Here is a 20325-nt window from a genome sequence, read left to right on the forward strand (position 1 = left end):
ACAAAAATTACAGATATGAGCTAAAACTCAACTGCTCATTGAGTCCAGCCGGTGTGATGGTATCAAGAACTGTGATCCACCGGCATTCCCTTTGAGCTAACACACGTTTGGTGTCACCCCCCTTATTCCCGCACGGATCCTGTCAATACCCCAAGCTTGGAGTCCACTCGGATCACATTTATGTTTCAACCGAAAGTGTCTCGGAATAGGTTTGAGAGCATTAATATCCTCCACTTCACGTGCCGCCATTATATCTCTAACATGTTCTCTTATGCGAACGCGTAGTTCGCGTGTAGTTAATCCAACATATATTAGCCCACACGGGCAAACTGCATAATAGACCACATATGTGGTACTACACGTGATGTAACCTCTAATTTTGAATTCACGACGGCCATCCGATGAAGTGAATGATAATGCTCTCCGAAGATTCCTACATGCTAGGCACACTCCACATGGAAAAAATCCATTCCTGGGTGTGCCAGCCTGAAAGAAGTCTATACTTTTGGTGGTATAGTGACTCCTCACTAGCAAGTTCTTGAGGGTATTACACCTCCGCGCAGTCATAAGGGGGCGTTCATAAAGGCACTCACGTAAAATTGGGTCAGTTCTCAGAACCGCCCAATGTCGGTTCAAGATAGATCTCATCAGGTCCCATTTGTGATTGTATGTTGAAATAAATCTTACTTCTCCATCCATTTTAGGTTTGGATTTTTTCCACCTGTTTCCCAAGAGATCAACCCTAGAAGATCTTTTGGCCCGCCAATAACCTCTCCTAATGCTTTTACCACTGTAGCCTCTTTGGGCAAAACTTTCCCCAAGGTCCACCGCCTGAGCCTCAAATAAGGCATCAGTTGAGCAAATCCTCCTCGCACGTAAAAATTGTCCAACTGGAATAGACCTGATCGTGGAATGCGGATGTGACGAGGATGCATGCAGAAGGGCATTCACAGAAGTCTCCTTTCTATACAGATCAGTGTGAATTAAACCATCATCCTGTACTTTTATCATAACATCAAGAAATGTAATTTGATGGTGGTGAAAAGCATACGTGAGATGGATATTGAAGCTATTCTGGTTCAGAACCCCCACAAAGTCACGTGTGCTCTCTGATCTTCACAAAAGTGTATTACAACTTAGTTTATCATTCTCTCCAGTAAATAATTTTGATTACTTTACAGCGGTATAGGATCTCCACCTGTTTTCCCGAAAGATCATCCTTAGAAAATTACATTCACGCCCTCTGTCAGACCAAAGTCTATCGGTCTCAGAAGCTGAGGCAATACATACTCTAGAAGAATTGGAGAGTGAGTCTCATGGAGATTCGGTAAGTGGATCTTTACCTCCTATTGCAGCCAGATGTACCACGTTTCCCCCTTTTTCACTTTGTCCCCAGGTCGAGATATTTACAAGGTTGGTGACTGAAGATCTTAAGACCATCACCAATTATAAAAAAAGTGATAATTTGACCCCACAACAGAGAGTGGCTTTATGTGAAATTGGAAGTTGGGATGACATTGTTATTAAATCGGCTGACAAGGGGGGAAACGTGGTTCTCTGGCCTGTAGATAAATATGAAAAAGAGGCCTTCAGACAATTGAGAAATAAAGAAAATTATTCTCAGTTGCCAAATAGTCCTCTTAAGATCTTTCAGAATGAATTACATAATATTCTTGAAATGGCATATGAAAGAGGTATTATAACTAAAAAAGTTTTGCAGGGCCTTTTGGTTCATACTCCGGTGATTCCCACTTTTTATCTTCTCCCCAAGGTCCATAAGGATCCTGTGCTTCCTCCTGGACGTCCCATTGTGTCTGGCATGGGGGGGCTATGCGACCCAGCCTGCAAATTCATTGAATACTACTTACATCCGCAGGTTGAGACGCTGCCCTCTTATGTCAGGGACACTAATGATGTCCTCAGGAGATTGGATGGCCTGTTTGTGGATGCGGACATGATTTTGGTTACAGCAGATGTCGAATCGCTTTACACCAGTATTCGACACGTGGATGGATAGAGGGCTTCCAGATTCTTCCTGGAAACGAGTAATTTAGATCCGGACATGCGTGAGTTGGTCTTGGAGCTGTTGGAGTTCGTTCTTACCCACAACTTCTTTAATTTAAGGACAGATATTTTCTACAGAGACAGGGCACCGCGATGGGGGCGGCTTGTGCGCCATCCTATGCTAATCTTTTCTTGGGTTATTGGGAGAGGGAGATTTTCTCGGATGGCGCACTGGCCGCTCCCCAGATTGCGGGATGGTTCAGATACATTGATGACGTTCTATTTGTCTGGCAAGGCCCTGTCTCTGAGTTACATGACTTTGTGGGGGTTCTGAACCAGAATAGCTTCAATATCCATCTCACGTATGCTTTTCACCACCATCAAATTACATTTCTTGATGTTATGATAAAAGTACAGGATGATGGTTTAATTCACACTGATCTGTATAGAAAGGAGACTTCTGTGAATGCCCTTCTGCATGCATCCTCGTCACATCCGCATTCCACGATCAGGTCTATTCCAGTTGGACAATTTTTACGTGCGAGGAGGATTTGCTCAACTGATGCCTTATTTGAGGCTCAGGCGGTGGACCTTGGGGAAAGATTTGCCCAAAGAGGCTACAGTGGTAAAAGCATTAGGAGAGGTTATTGGCGGGCCAAAAGATCTTCTAGGGTTGATCTCTTGGGAAACAGGTGGAAAAAATCCAAACCTAAAATGGATGGAGAAGTAAGATTTATTTCAACATACAATCACAAATGGGACCTGATGAGATCTATCTTGAACCGACATTGGGCGGTTCTGAGAACTGACCCAATTTTACGTGAGTGCCTTTCTGAACGCCCCCTTATGACTGCGCGGAGGTGTAATACCCTCAAGAACATGCTAGTGAGGAGTCACTATACCACCAAAAGTATAGACTTCTTTCAGGCTGGCACACCCAGGAATGGATTTTTTCCATGTGGAGTGTGCCTAGCATGTAGGAATCTTCGGAGAGCATTATCATTCACTTCATCGGATGGCCGTCGTGAATTCAAAATTAGAGGTTACATCACGTGTAGTACCACATATGTGGTCTATTATGCAGTTTGCCCGTGTGGGCTAATATATGTTGGATTAACTACACGCGAACTACGCGTTCGCATAAGAGAACATGTTAGAGATATAATGGCGGCACGTGAAGTGGAGGATATTAATGCTCTCAAACCTATTCCGAGACACTTTCGGTTGAAACATAAATGTGATCCGAGTGGACTCCAAGCTTGGGGTATTGACAGGATCCGTGCGGGAATAAGGGGGGGTGACACCAAACGTGTGTTAGCTCAAAGGGAATGCCGGTGGATCACAGTTCTTGATACCATCACACCGGCTGGACTCAATGAGCAGTTGAGTTTTAGCTCATATCTGTAATTTTTGTGTTGTGACATGGTTTTGTTTTTATTATATATGTTTGTATGTTCACTGTATTGGTTTGTTTCCCTTTAGTCATCTCTAATGGAACACCGTAATTTCTAGGACGTTTAGTGGGGAAGATCTGGAGGGACCCTTGGTGTTATATCCTGGCTCAAGAACATCATATCAAGTTTGGCTTATGGGACTATTTTTATTTAACAAGAAAAAGAAGAAAAAAGATGAATAATAAAAAGAAAGAAAAAAAGATAAATATTTTTATTCACGTTGGTGTATCATTTCATATATGTCACATGTATTATGTGTGCACTCTTTTTGAAGCATTTCATATGCACTATTTTTCCTGTGTATATAAAAGGAATACATAGCTGATAGTATAATCACATTTATATGTGCATCTTTTTTGAAGTATTTCACATGTACCATCTCTCTTTTATATATAAAAGGAATACATAGTTGATGGTATAATCACATTAATGTCCATTGTAATGGGATTATATATTTTATATATATTTTTATTTTTCACTATTATTAATGATATAGTTGTTATGAGCTAGTGCTCATTAATCTTTTGGATTCATTTATATATATATCCACTTTGTGTAATCTGTTATATCTAGAACCCATTTCCCTTTCTTGGATGTATCACCTAGAGAGTTGGCTCCAGTGCGCATGTCTGCGGTGTGTGCCCATGGAGCATTGCTGAGGCGCATCAGTGGCGTCTGCGGGTCAGTGACGTCATAGCGACGTCGTCTGAGACGCGGCGCCGCGCTGTCGCCGGTGGTGATGCAGCTTCCGGGGCAGGACACCGGACACACGCGCCGCTTGATTGGAGCACCTGGTAACAGGATATATAACTCGGCCCCTCACACAACACAGTACGGCACCTTGAAAAAGAGGCGAAACGCGCGTCGGTGGCGGCGCTGCTTGTGGTCCTTGGCTAAGTTTAGTATGGGTAAGCACTATGGCTTGGGATAGTGATTTTTTCAGGATGCGCACCTGTTAGGATCTCTTTTACCTTTATATCCCTCAAATATGGCCCATATTTGTTACAGGCACTAAGCACTTTATTTTGTTAATTTCTTAGGACTAACAAGCAGCAGATACTTATCTGATCCTTTATGTATATTCTGTCATTTATGTAATTGTCAGTATTATATGTTTAATAAACTTTGCTCATTATTTTTATGTGATTGGACTTGTACTCCCTGTTTTTTCCTGTTTAATATGTTATGCGGGAGTGTCTATTTCCCATTGAGACGACACTATATAGTGGGCGACTCTACTGGGATTTACATTTGGTTCCGTATGGTTTTGTTTTATATGTAAGTATTTTGGGGTATGTCTCTCCAACTTTGCACATTTAGTGGCTGACATTTTTGCCCATTCCTTTTTGTAAACTAGCTCTAGCTCAACGAGATTGGATAAAGAACATCTGTGAACAGCAATCAAGTCTTGCAATAGATTTTCAATAGGATTTAGGTTAGGACTATGACTGGGCCATTGACACACATGAATATACTTTGATCTAAGTCATTCCATTGTAGCTCTGACAGTATGCTAAGGGTTTTTGTCCTGCTGGAACATGAACCTGCACCCCAATCTAAAGTCATTTACTGCCTCTAAAGTGTTCTCTCCAAGATTTCCCTGTATTTAGCTCATTCCATGTTCCCATCAACTCTGACAAGTTTCCCTCTTCCTGCTGAAGAAAAGCTTCCCTACAGCATGATGCTGCCACCATGTTTGACGGTGGGGATGGTGTTTTCAGGATGATGAAAAGTGTTAGTTTTATACCACACATAGCACTTTGCATTTAACCGAAAAAGTTCTACTTTGGTTTCATCTGACCAGAGCACCTTCTTCCTCATGCTAGCTGTGTCTCCTAAATGGCATATGGAAGAAGGTGCTCTGGTCAGATGAGGTCATATGATGAAATGGTCAAGCAATGGTTTTATACAGTATACAGTGCCAAGTGTAAAGATTACACTTTCTAGAATAGAAATCACCAGAGCAAAATCTTGAGACAGCAATGTATGTTTGCAGCTCTGAAAAGCCAACAGAACTAGATTAGAGGTAAAACTACATTTTACCATAATTTTAAAGGGGATTTCCAGTGATTTTTTTTAGGTCTATCAGCTTGTGTAGCTTGAAAATAACAAACTCAGCAGTTATTCACCCTCTCATGCTCTTGAGATGCTTCACTTGCTCTGGTTCCAGTCTATGTTGACAGGCTGCAGTCCTTATGGGCGCTTGATCAAATAGTTAAACTTCCAGCTTCTGTAGTTTAGGCAGCTTTCTTTGATGTTTAAAAACTTTGTAACCTACAATAAGTATTTAACATTTTGTTAGTATGACACCTTAAAACTATTAAAAGGCAAATAAAAAAAAAAAATAGGCATGTTAAAAGCACTAAGTAAAAGGTCTGTGTCCCAGGATGCAAGGCGGATTTAGAAAAAAAGTGCACTTTTTACAGGGAGACAGTCCTCTTTAATGTTGGCATTTAAATATGGGATGTTCTGTGATGTTCCACATGTCTAATTGTAAGGCGCCGTTCACATGTTCAGTATTTGGCCAGCATTTCACATCAGTATCTGTAAGCCAAAACCAGGAGTAGGTGATAAATACAGAACTTGTGACGTGTTTCTATTATACTTTTTTTTCGTATTGGGACCTATTCTCTTCAACATATTTATTAACAATCTGATACAAAACTATGTAAAGCAGTCAGACATGAGAAGATAGTATTCTGCTACAGATGCATCTGGATAAGTTGGAAACTTGGTCCAAAAGGTGGCTGATGCGGTTAAACAATGATAAATGTAAGGTTATACCCATGGGAAGAAGGAATCAATATCACCATTACACACTGAACGGTAAACCACTGGGTAAATCTGACATGGAGAGGGACTTGGGGATCCTAGTTAATAATAAACTTACCTGGAGCATCCAGTGCCAGGCAGCGGCTGCCAAGGCAAACAGGATCATGGGGTGCATTAAAAGAGGTCTGGATACACATGATGAGAGCATTATACTGCCTCTGTACAAATCTCTGGTTAGGCCTCTTTCACACTTCAGTTTTTTGCATCAGTTATAATCCGCCAAAAAGGCGGAGAAGCGGATCCGTTCTCAACTGATGTGAACGGATGGCACAGGATCCGTTTTTAGACGGATCCTGAAAATGGAGAGAGAGAGAGAGAGAGAGAGAGAATATTTTTTTGTCCGGCAACCAGAAAGAATTTCGGGTTAAATGAGTGTCTGGAGGATCCGCCAGAGAAAAAAACGTTACAAGCTCCGTTTTGAAATCTTTGAGGATGGTGACGGACAGCAACTTTTGGCGGATCCTCACAAAAAATGGATGCAACGGACAGCAATCCGTCACAATCCGCCATTAATGCAAGTCAATGGGAAAAAAACGGATCCTCAAAAAAAAATTGAGGATCCGTTTTTTTTCAAAACCTGGCGGATTGTGACTGATTGTAAAAAACGGAAGTGTGAAAGAGGCCTTAGACCGCACATGGAGTACTGTGTACAGTTTTGGGCACCGGTGCTCAGGAAGGATATACTGGAACTAAAGAGAGTCCAAAGAAGGGCAACAAAATTAATAAAGGGGATGGGGGAACTACAATACCCAGAGAGATTGGCAAAATTAGGATTATTTAGTCTAGAAAAAAGACGACTGAGGGGCGATCTAATAACCATGTATAAGTATATAAGGGGACAATACAAATATCTTTCAGAGAATCTGTTTATACCAAGGAAGGTGATGGTCACAAGGGGGGCATTCTCTGTGTGTGGAGGAGAGAAGGTTTTTCCACCAACATACAAGAGGATTCTTTACTGTTAGGGCAGTGAGAATCTGGAATTCCCTGCCTGAGGAGGTGGTGATGGCAAACTCAGTCGAGGGATTCAAGAGAGGCCTGGATGTCTTCCTGGAGCGTAACAATATTGTATCTTACAGTGATTAGGTTCTTTAGAAGGACGTAGATCTGGGGATTTATTCTGATGGAATATAGGCTAAACTAGATGGTCAAATGGCTTTTTTCGGCCTTGCTAACTATGTTAGTATGTTACTATGGATTGTTCCTCTCCTGGTTTTGGATTCCAAATACTGATATAAAATACTGACCAAATACTGAATCTGTAACCGTGACCTTTGTGTTACTATTTTAATAAAACATACATAACAGCTTGTGTAGTGAATAAACCCTTTAAATCGCTATGAACAGACTATGACCCTATGTATTGTAGTGTAAAAGTGTGAACGTAGGCTTTGTAATGCATCATCATCTGCTTCTTTTACACTTAAATCTACATTCATGACAGATCTCGGAGGCCATTGGCATTATATTGACAGACACTCGTCTAATATTTGAACGGAAATCATATAATGTCACTTGGTATTGTATACCGTATGAAACACTACATATTACATGATGTGCCCCAGTACAGAACTCTTTATACTGACACCGATTCAGCAGGGGGCTCTGCGAAATAAGAGATCATTTAGCCTGACAGCTAACGGAATCAGCACGTATCTAAATGCAGCATTGGGGCTGGATAATTATTTGACTTAGATTTGTAAGAATACAGTGCCAAATAACTAATTTACTGGAAACAGTTACAGTTCCATGACAGAGAAATTAAACTCAACTTCCTTGGATCCCTTTTTTGGGCATTTTGAACACCTGCTGCCACACATGAAATTGCTCATCTTATCTCTGAACTTTTGTGTAAAAGTTCACCTAGAGACAAGAGTTCTACAGCAAAAGTCAAGAAGCAGCAGGAGACAGTCTATAAGTCTTTCCGGCTTGTGATTTGACAGCCTTAGTAAGGCTAAAGTAGTGTTGACCCTATTGCCACCGCTAGCATCTTCCTAAAGAGGCAATTCTGAAGAGGCAATTTGCATCTTCCTAAAAGCACTGTCCCATCTGAAACAAGTTGGAGGTCATAACAACAGTGTTGCTGGACGTTAAGTAGACCACAGGCATTCCCAGGATCCTTTCGTGACTTTCCCCGTCCTCCTCTAATGAGTTCCTTCTTCCCTCGCACATTATGTAGGTCACTACCTGGATTTTGTGCTCAGGAACTCCTCAGCTGATGAATCCTGAGGGCTTTCTCTTTCTGGTACCTGCCACGGTCTTTGGTGGGCCTTTTTATTTTTAGCTCATTCACAGCATCATAAGGTGGGGGGAGTGTTGGTAGCGGTGGAATCAACACCCACCCTCCCTCCTGAACATTGCAGATAAAACAAGTAACACAATGATCAGGACAGGCAGGCAAATCCGCAGTATCTTCTACAATAAGGGGAATGAATAACTAAATGTGCCATACACTAGAACAAGAATGGGGATCTTCATGGATCTTCCTGCACATAATGTGTGAATAGATGGGCATATAATTTATTAATAGGGTTTTTGGGAGGAATACAGGATGGGGGATTTGGTTTATGTTGGCACATGCCATGATTTATACCTGATGTACAGAGCAAAGATATTACTGATGGATGTACAAGGGACAGACTCTGTTCAGTGTCGGATAAAAATTGCTATATTTCTGTACCGGTGAAGCTAATATCCACGAGAAGATGTGATACGTATTAGGCTACTTTCACACATCAGTTTTTTGCCGTCAGGCAGGATCCGGATATTTTTAGAAAAAACGGATCCGGCAAAAATTTTGGAGAACTGTAGAAACGGATCCGTTTTTCTGCTGGATCCGTCTAGCAGGTTATATCTGTTTCCTGGGGGCTGGCCAATTGGATCTGAGCATGCGCAGACTTAAAAAAACGGATCCGGTGGCTGGATCCGTCTTTTTCTGGATCTGGCGCCCATAGACTTTCATTGTAGCAAAAAGCCGGAAGCATCGGATCCGGCGCTTCCGGCTTTTTTGCCGAAGACAAAAAAGTTACAGTAGCCGTTTTTTCCAGACGCCGGAATGAGACAAGTAGCCGGATCCGGTAAAAAACGGATGAAACGCAATGCCATCCGGCGCGATCCGACGCTAATGGAAGTCAATGGGGAAAAACTGGATCCGGCATTGCATTTCGCCGGATCCGGTTTTACAAAAAAAAGCCGGATCCTGCATGATGGCAAAAAAATGATGTGTGAAAGAGGCCTTATGGATCCAGCAGCTATAGACAAGTAATAGCCATGAGTTGTTTTTTTCATCGCTTTTTTTTTTTCCTTCAGTAAAAAATGTAAATGTAAATCAGACATGTGTTACCCAAGTTTTCATTGGATAGCACACAGACTGCACACTGACCCATGTTATTGAAAACAGATGTTCAGATTAACAATTTTTCTCTTGACCCAGCCAGAAGAAAACTTTCACTTTCTTCTGAGTCTCGGATCCCACACAGAACATCCAAGTGGCACCCGATTTTTAAGGATACATTTCTATTACGAACTTAGGAAAGTATATTCGATCATGTACATTTTGTAGTGTAAATGTATAAAAATGGATTGCACATGGATTTAAATATTGGACACACGGATGGCACATAGGATGGGACACCTCTTATTTTTGGGAAACCCATCAGCTGTAATTTGTAAGGGAACCAGACAGCAAATATTGAATATTCGGGCAGCAACAGCCAATTCCTCCACAGATACACTTTTTGTTGCAATTAATGGCTACAGCACATTGATAGAGATGCCAAATAAAGGCCCCACCTCTACCCCCCTATTAACACAGAATGCCCTAATAAAGTTTTTGAAAGTGAGTCTTTTAAAAACTAGAACACGCCTTAAAAAGGGTTATGTGTTTCGGCAAACCCCTCAACAAAATTAAATTTCAAGTCGCTATAGACATACCGTTATTAGAATTAGTACCCATCAATGGTGTAGCTAGGGGCTTGGTTCGAGGATGTGGGGAGCAAACTTCTAAGTGGGCCCCTAACCAGGTAACCCTGATTATAACTATGGTGATGCACCCTAATGTTGGATATAGAAGAACCTCAGCAGATGACCAGAGCTTTTAGTAAAAAAAAAAAATCTCTATGCAAAGACCAACACTGATATTACTGCCATATGGTGACAATATAATGGTAGACACCAGTGCTGCAGAACATGTAAGAGATCACAGCACACTTAAAGATAGTGACTTACAGCTGATGTTCTTTCTGATGGAAGTGTTCACTTTTCTCCTCTTTACCATCTGGCCCAGATCGACATGACAAGTTCTTCCAACAGGACTCGTTTGCAGAGACACATTTCACTTCTCACATTTCCGGCACCGTCCCCATCTATTCCCAATCTGCACAAACTTTTTATCCTGCTGATACCCCAATGCTGAGCCACAGCATGTGTCCCTATTACTGCACCTACTGTGTGCCCTCTAGTTTTCCTCCTCCTGGAGACCTAGATTCTCTTTTCATTGTACTCATAGTATGATATCAGCAAAAATGACCCACAAACACTGTAAGATTCCACCACAGTTAATTCCTCCACAGTACCCTCCACACGCACAGTATGATAACTCTACTGTACCCCACCTCTCAAATCTCAAATCCCCCGGAAAAGTATGGAGACCACAGCACAGTATGATCCCCCAACTGTGACCCCCACACAGTTCTCCTTGCAGTATAATGGGCCTACATATAGAAAAATTGCTCCACACCTCTCCACATTGTATAATGATCCCTAATACTTTATAATGGCCCCGATAGTCCTCCATATAGTGTAATGTGCTCCCCATATAGTATAATGTGCTCCCCATAGTCCCTCCATACAGTATAATCCATCCCATAGTCCTCCTCAAGGTACAATCTGTCCTCATATGGTATAATGCCCTCCCTCATGGTCCTCCATATGGTATAATGCACTCCCCATAGTACCCCATACAGTATAATCCACCCCTTAGTCCTCCTCAAGGTACAAACCGTCCCCATACGGTATAATGCAACCCTTATAATCCTCTATACGGTATAATTTACTCATCATAGTCCTCTATTCAGTATAATCCACTCCCCATAGTCCTCCATACAGTATAATCCACTCCCCATAGTTCTCCATACTGTATACTTCACTCTCCATAGTCCTCCGTATAGTATTTTGCACTCTCCATAGTCCTCCATACAGTATTGTTATGAATGAGTCACCGTAGGAGGCAAAAACAGAAATGCTAGCTAAGTCCAGAAAACCAGAGCAGTTGGCAGCTATCGGATTGCAGACCCCTGATCCTATCACAACAACTAACAGTAGCCGTGGGGGGTTCCTACGATGCCCTAGACCCCTCGATCACAGCCGGAGAATTAAATAAGCCTAAAGAAAGAAAGGGGAAATCTAAACTGCCCCAAAGCAGACCCCAAAGCAATAGGCAGCCCCCAATATATTATGATGGTGAAGCAAGATGAAAACACTAACACAGACAGAAAGATAGACTGAGCAAAGACGGGGCCCAAACTACCTAGATAGGAAAGGACAGGAAGGCTGCTGTCTGCAATCCATGAAAAACCCTATGAAAATAAGAGCCAACAGACTGACAGTGAAAAAGGCCCTGAAGACGCTAGGCTTCAAAAAAGCTATGTCAGTACTCAGGAATATTCTGAAGACAGAGCAACCGGCAAAAGGAGATTCAGCTCATCCCAGCAGGGAATGGCAGAATCTAGAAAAGCAAGGAAAACAAAAACAAAACATAAATGCAAAGGGCAAAGCAGAAAACTTAGCTTTAGGGAAGCAGGAATCAGACTGGTGTCCTAGAAGTCCACAGAGAAATCACCCGCAGGGCAGAAGGGCGTCGGCAGCCTTATATCCAGTCAGTGACTCCACTCAGCCAGTCATCCTCATTAGGCTCAGGTGCCTGATAATCAGGCTCATTACCTTCCTTTACCAGAATAGGGAGTTCACCAGACCTCCGTGACGAAGGGGAAAATGAACTCACAACACAGTATACTGCACTTCTCATTGTCCTCCAGACAGTATTCTTGCCACCACAATGTTCTCAATTATTAAAAAAAATAAATAAATACAATACTCAGCTCTCCTCCTTGTTCCCCTGCTGCTCCGGTCTGTGAAGTTAACGTTCTGAAACGCATGAATATCTCAGCGTAGCAGGCAACATGTAGTGACATCATCATGCCAGCTGAGCAGTGACGTCAGATGCAGAGGAAGAATGATGGTTGCTTTCAACTGTATTGATATCCAGGATGCCGATACAGTTGAACTTGTAATGATGGGCAGGCGTACTGGCCGTGTGACAGATGGCAGTGCAGGGATATCGTATCTCTCTGCTCTGCCAATATAGTTAAAAGTAGTGTATCTCCGGGTGGACCCCTCATAACGCGGGGCCCAGAGTATGCGCATATTCATGACTTTAATGAGCGGTACCACGTGACCGCTGAAACCTGGAAGAGCTGCGGCGCTGAGACCATGGGAGAAGAGGGGCTGCAGAGACCGTGTGCCAGGAGGGGGCGAGTATGACGGGGGAGCCATAATCACCTGTCCCCGTTCCACCGCCGCGCGCCACTCTGTCCTCCGCGTCCTCTGACTGCCCTCTGCTGAATGTCACTGCAGAGACCCGGGAGACAGAACGGTGCGCGGCGGTGGAACGGGGACAGGTGAATATGGCCAGTGCCGGGGGCCTGAGCCAGTGGCGACACCGGCACCTGGCCCACATAGCGCGCCGGTGTCCCCGCCTGCTCAGGACACTGGCACCTGGCGACGAGAGAGGAGTATGTCATTTTTTTTTATTGCAGCAGCAGCGGCAGCAGCAGCAATATATGGGGGGTATTTATCTATGGAGCATCTTCTTGGGCCACCATTAACCCTTGTGCAGCACCACCCTCGGCTTATACTTGAGTCAATAAGTTTTCCCAGTTTTTTGTGGCAAAATTAGGTGCATCTGCTTATAATCGGGTCGGCTTATATGCGATTATATGCGGTAATCTGCATATTGCTTCATCAATAAAATTTGGTTGAAGCCAAACATAAGGAAGTATGGAAAACAAAACAGCTTTATTTAAAGCATGACATACCAATAAAAGATAAACATGACAGCATCAAAAACACAATAAAAAAGCAATTAGCCTAATTTACCTACTAGGTCACCAAATACTTATTGTGGGAACATAGTCTTAGGCTAGGTGCCCAATTCCTCTGCTATCTATTCAATCCTGGGCTTAGTTATGCAATATGCAGGAGAACCCAGTACAATATGTGCGGGATAATCCCTTATGTCATCGGTGGTGACCATGCCCAGTGCCTGGCATACTGACACAGTGGTGGGTGCATGCATTATTGTTGCCTCACGGCAGGATGATCAATAGCGCACCCTGTGATGGTAATTGTGGGGAGGAAACAAGAGCGGCAAGCAGCAGGCATAATGTTGAACAGAATTAAACTTTACTTTTGAAGCAGCAAGTTGATAACATCAGAATATGGTACATAAGATGGTTACGTGTCTGATTGCCCTGTTCTACATATTTTCAGAAGTTCTCAGGTTCAGTTATGAAATGAGCATTGTTTCATGATTTTGACCTCCTGAATTCAAATCTGACAGTGAAAATTTTTAGTTGGGTCTTGTTTCTGTCAAACGAGTTTTCCTTTTACTACTACATTTAATTAATGCACAAAAGTTTCAGTACTTTAAAACAGTATTACTTTTGAAAATATAAAGAAGCAAAATACTTTGTCAATTCTCTGATATTTAGAGTAAACTTAGCAACAATTCAAATAAGTAAAACCTGTCTAAACACTATTGCGAGCTATAGTATTGATGTGAATCTAAGAAATGATTCTTTAAAGACTTATTACACCTATGATCCATGCATGTTTTAAAGAGAATTAGCACCAAATCTTCCTAGTTATTTGCTCTTGAGTTTTCCCAAAATTAGTTACCACTAATGAGAAGGCTACTGTCACAGGTGTGTCAGGTGTAACAGACAGTCATCCTGGATCCTGCTGTAGAAGGTCTTTGCGATTAGCTCAAGCACCTTCTTGATTTTTGGATGGCTATTATGGAGCGATATCCTTCTCCCTCTAGAACCCAACAGTTACCTGCGCTTTCTGCTGTTAATTACACACCTGTGGTTTAAATACATTCAATTACTGCAGCATGGGTCTGGTGTTAGTACATCCAACTAGACAGTGACAAGTAAGAGCTAACAGTTGGTTAGTTCCTTCTCGGAGGACTCTTGGAGGATTTCTGATGTGACATTTAGGTAGTCTTCTCAAGCTAAGTGTTCCCCTCGTTCATCTACCCTCTTTGTCTTTAGTTGTAGTGGGGACTGAGAAGTGTACTCCTCATCCCCTCCCTAACCAGGGCCTTTCACTAGTGTCAGGCAGGGATTAGGTACCGGCTCGGCGATAGGTGCAGAGCCTATATTGGGATGGTTAGGGCAGACAGGGTGATTTTAGATCTGCCTAGGCGTCTCCACACCCCACTTCCCTAGTGTTTGGCCTGCACCTCCCTGTCCTCACTGTTGTGCACTTACTTATCCTTTACACAGTATGACAGCTACCTATGCAGCCTTTTGTTTGCCCTTCAACAAAAAGAGGGACTCCTCATCTTGAAGAAGCTTACAAATCTTAGGTCCAATAAAGACTTTTTCCTTTACCTTTGCTTCACTTAACCTTGGAAATTTATCAATGAGATACTTGAATGTTTTTGCTTTTTTTCCATTGCCTTTCTTCATTAGGTCCAATTTGATATGCAATTGTGGTAACAAAATCTTGTGTGGATCAACAAGTGCTGGATGCAGGAAATTTTTACTCCCTGGCTGAATGAATGTCAGAGAGGCCAGTTTCTTTTATTGTAGTGATATTCTCTTGCACAATTATTCTGCCCACACAGAAATCAGCAGTACTTTGTGTATCCACCCTGGAGACCAAGTAAGAGAGCAGACTACCTTAAAGTCACCACAGAGAGGCCTCAAATGTTGGTCACAGTTCAGGCACCTCAACAGCCATTTCATGTTGTCATAGGTTTCTTTCATGTGGACTGCATAACCAACTAGAATTGAAAGTAGCGCTTTGCCATTATGCAGCAAGACGGCTTTTAGGCTTCTTGCGATGAAGAGCCTCCATTCCTCGGGAATATGACTTATCTTCAGCTTCCATTAAACTGTTGATGTTGTTGTATGCCAAAAGATCTCTCTCCATGAAGAAGTTTTGGACAAAATCTTTATTACGTTTTGCGCAACAAAGAAATCTGAACATCACCCGCTAGGAGAGCCCATTGCTGTAGCCACGCATGAGAGAATCACAGCATAGGTACAGAGGAGATGCAAAAAGTAATTTCTCCATCTCCTCCATGGCCTGAATCAGTGTGTATCGGACTGCACTGGGATGACGTTTGAGTGCAATCCAATGTTTCACACCCATCCATAGACTTGAATGGGTGCGAGTGAGCAGAGTGTCGCAGCCAATCTCAACATGGTGCCATTGTTCTCTCATGCTGAATCAGCATAAGAAAATAATAGCAGATCTGCACTGTCTCACAGAATAACATTGGGCTGAGTGATATGTGATGTTTTATCGCATAGCACTTGGCCATGGTATACGGTAGTGTGACTCTGGCCTTACTTTTGGGCAGAACCAATTCTCTAACATTTTTTAGTTCACTTTGTGTTATAAGGTTTGGTTCAGAAAGTCTGGGTCGTGAGAGGACGACTCTTCATAACACTAAGGGTCCTCATCTTCCTCACTTTAGTCTACTGAAAAAGTTTCTGGTGCTTTTGGATCTGGCAGTTCTTCTGTATGTGGTACTGGGTGTATTGCAGATGGAATGTTTGGATACTGTAAAGTCCATTTGTACGTCCTTGAAACTCCTTTCCTAATGGGGGGCACCATGCAGAAATAGCAATTGGTAGTGTGATTGGTAGTCACGCCCAGTCAACAAAGCAGAGCGGAAAAGAAGTCGCTGCTCTGTTGACATGATATCAGTGGAAGCTACAAAATCGCTGACAGGAGTGGTCAGTGATTTCTCTTTGTTGGCAGGGATCTGAACTGGGCAGAACAGGCAGGTAGTAAACATGTACCTGCATGTTAGGTCCTAGGCCCCCAGTAAAAATTAATATAGTCGTAGATAACCCCTTTAAAGGGGATCTGTCATCCCATTTTTGGACTATCAGCTGCGGCCACTGCCATCAGGGGCTTATCTATAGCATTCTGTAATGCTGTAGATAAGCCCCTGATGTAACCTGAAAGAGAAGAAAAAAGAGTTAGATTATACTCACCCTGACGTTCGGTCCGGTCCGATGAGTGTCGCTGTCCGGTCCGGCGCCTCCCATCTTCATACGATGATATCCTCCTCCTTGCTTCTCCCTCGGCTCCTGTACAGGTGTACTTTCTCTGTCCTATTGAGGGCAGAGCAGAGTACTGCAGTGCGCAGGCGCCGGACCTCTCTGACCTTTTCCGACGCCTGTGCACTGCAGTAATTCACTCTGCCCTCAACAGGGCAGAGAAAGTACGCCTGCGCAGGAGCAGAGGGAGAAGCAAGGAAGAGGACGTCATTGTATGAAGATGGGAGGCACCGGACCGGACCACGACACCCACCCCACCCGACTTCGACCCCTGGTGAGTATAATCCAACGTGTTTTTCTTATCTTTCAGGTTTCTTTGGGGGCTTATCTGCAGCATTACAGAATGCTGTAGATAAGCCCCTGATGGCTGTGGCCGCAGCTGATAGGCCGAAAATTAGGTGACAGATTCCCTTTAACTGGACCTTCCCACCCACTACACCAGGGACACATGATAGATCACTTGAAGAAAAGAAGGCCTTTGTAACCTTCAGGGTAAGGGGAAAAGTGAAGGTTCACACTGTCTACTACTGTATAAAACAATTCTCCACGAAACCATGTATATGGTGATTCTGCATACCTAAACCTTGCGTTCTACACATGAAGCCTTCATACTCTGTATTCTCCCCTAGAAGCCATACATCTAATTCAGGTTTGCTTTTTGCATCAATTCTGTAAGATGCTGTAACTAAAAACCTTTGTATAGAATTGGTGTCACACTAAGGTACAGCATGTTGCTATAGAAATCTACGCGCAGCATTAGCTGTAACACTCGTCCACCTTAAGTATAAGGTAGATTATATGCACATTTAAATTGCTCTAAGATGGCAACATAAAGTCTCTTCACTACTGTTTATGATTAGATATATTCTATTCATGGTGTGTTAAAGGATAATAGCATGCAATTCTGGAAAAGCCGAATAGACCATTGTAGAAAATAACGTGCTGCAAGTGAGAAAATTAAAATCTAAATTGATATTTCTAGCCGCAGTGGTCCCATAACACTGGTGATAACCCATTTTCACTGAAACTAAAGTCCTCTTGCAGAAATGAAATGGCTTTTATAATCCCCCCAAGCCCCCATCGTGGAACGGCCCTATCATAAGTCTTCTTCTGCAGCTTCCTATAAATCACTCTGTCCCTCAACACCTGAGCACTTCAGCTGAGCTGACTCATCATTTTTCTGCTGTTGCACCTGCCCTAGATATTCTCAATGAGCTGTGGATGCCTTCTCCAATCCTTCTCCCTGCAGTCTAGCTCTCTAGGTTAACCATTTACTATCTGTGGCTCTTGCTCTGGATCTCACATGTCAAACTTTGGGGCCCATCATACTGTATGGAGGGCAATGAAGCCCATTATTCTGTATGGAGCACTATATGGGCCCATTATACTGTATAGAGGATTAAGTTCACAAAAAATTAAAGGGAAGGTGCCATGATTTTAATTTTTGTATTCATAATTATTGATTATGGAATCAATTATTTTTAATACAAAATTAAATTAACTACTTTAATAGTATTTTATTTATTGAATTTTATGTTTGCCACTGGGATCAGCCATTTTCATTAGTGTGGTTGTAAGTGTCTGGGCACGACACTTTCACACCTCACTTATGGCAGCCATGGGCATAGGTGCCAACGGTCGGACTCCGACTGCATCTCTTGCATTGAGGCCACTTCTCCTGCCTCTTAGCTGTGACCTGGGCATGCCCCCCTGGGCTGTCCAGGTCACAGCTGTGGGAGGAGATCGTGGCCATTTTGTTTTCCGTCATTGCACACACTGCTCAGTGCGTGCAATGACAGGAGCAGCCGGTAAGACCGCCGGTCAGAGTGCTGTGGGGTCATGCTGTCACATGTCAGAGTGACCCCGCTGCTGTGACTGTCACCTGCGGTAATGCTACCACTGGTATTGTCAGCCACAGCTCTGCGGGATCATGCTGGCAGATGTCAGTGTTACCCCGCAGCTGTGTGACTGTCACCTGCGGTAATGCTGGAAATTTCTAGAAAAGACATTTTTTCATTGGTATTGTCATCCCTATCCAATCCATATGGCATCTGTCCTTATACATCAGCTATTAAAAGATACTATGTTAAAGAACTGCATCCGTAAAAATCAGTTGATCTTCACTTGAATAGGTGAATCTCTTCCAAAACACAGAAGAGACTAGTATATGCTGAATTTTTTTTTTTCATGCATTCTGTCTGTGGAAAAAAAATGGTAATCTGAAAAGCCCTATTGAATAACATTGGTTCAGAGACTGTCAGTTTTTTTCACGGACAGCACTGAAAAATACGATTTTACGGATGTAGTTTTATTGTGTTCCAATTGGTAATCAAATCCAACTGGCAAAATAATATCACAGCTGCATTAAAAGGAACCTGTCTTGTCAAAAAAAACACTATTAACTTGCAGATATGGGGTTGATCTATACGTGAATAGTGTTCTGATGCAGTGTGGCCGCCACACTGAAAGCCCCGCTGCCAGGAGGAAATTAATTTTATTCCTCCCAGAAGCCTCTGGCTTTCAGGCATGATCGGCGGCAGAAACCATACCCTGGCACTGACCGACAGTCGGCTCAGCACTGATTCTCTGCAGAAGCAGCTGTCAGTCAGTGTTAGGGCTACAGCCACCGCTCACTATATTCATAACAGTGACTGAAGCCTCGCGGACTGCGCCTCTATGACTAAAAGACGGCAAGGAGGGAAAAAGTTAATTTCCTCCAAGCAACTGGGCTTTCAATGCAGTAGCCGTACAGCTTTAGAAACCTGCAGATTAACCCCATATCTACAAGTTAATAGTGTTTGGGTACATACCAGGTTCCTTTTAAGTCACCACTAGCTACACAGTGAACGCGGCTGTAATCACTACCCTGCACATTCACTGACAGCCTGCCCTACACACATACACTACAGAGAAGGCTGTCAATCAAAGTGCCAGAAAGTGATAACAGCCACGCTCATTGTGTAGTCAGCGGAGGCTAGTTCAGCTCCTATACCAACTCAGTGACTGGAAACAAGTGGCTGCAGGGAAAATATAAATTCATTTTCTCCCTGTAGCTGCTGCTCCCATAACACAGCTTAATATGAGATTAACTCTACTTTCCTAGCTACTACTACTGTATCTGCAGGTAATTAGCATTTCTGGAGGTGACCCATTGCTTTTAATGACTGCACTGGGCCCCAGTGGAAAATCACCATCACGGTTAATAAGCTGGCTCTCCTGACAGTGGTTTTATGAAACAATGACATTGTATATGCCAATTAATGTTTCATACTTTAAAATAGTTATGACTGTGGATGCCAAGCATCATTGCGCTATGGTCGGGACCTAAGAAAGGCCTGCAGCCATGCAGCTTTAATTTACATCACCTGAATCAAAAAAACTTCAAAAATAGATTTGTGCTGATTTTCCATTCCCTCTGTACCCAGGAGAATTATTTCAGGTTCCAGTTGCTAAGCTAGATTCTAAGTGTAAATGAAATGAAGATGGCTTGTCATATGCAGAAATCTTTGGGGATACTCTGGACTTGCGTATTTTGATAACTAAAGTCTGCACATAGCTAGAATCATTACCCTTCTTATAGTGGCACAATTCTCAGATTACACTGGGACCAGTACTGGCATCGGTACGTGATTTTACACAGACCTAGGTAGAGTCTTGTGGTGCTAGAGAATATA

General features: G+C 42.8%; 1 long non-coding RNA gene across 1 annotated transcript in view; it reads right to left on the minus strand.

Moving 5' to 3' along the window:
* Window positions 1-5532: 5532 nt before the first annotated feature.
* LOC141086673 (uncharacterized) overlaps window positions 5533-20325 on the minus strand; it is a 62199-nt gene continuing 47406 nt past the window's right edge. The window contains exon 3 of the long non-coding RNA XR_012231632.1: window positions 5533-5732. This is a non-coding gene — a long non-coding RNA (uncharacterized lncRNA). The remainder of the gene's footprint in view (window positions 5733-20325) is intronic.

This window comes from Dendrobates tinctorius, unplaced genomic scaffold (assembly GCF_039654945.1).
Source record: "Dendrobates tinctorius isolate UK_male_01 unplaced genomic scaffold, ASM3965494v1 ptg000032l, whole genome shotgun sequence".
NCBI classification, from domain to species: domain Eukaryota; kingdom Metazoa; phylum Chordata; class Amphibia; order Anura; family Dendrobatidae; genus Dendrobates; species Dendrobates tinctorius.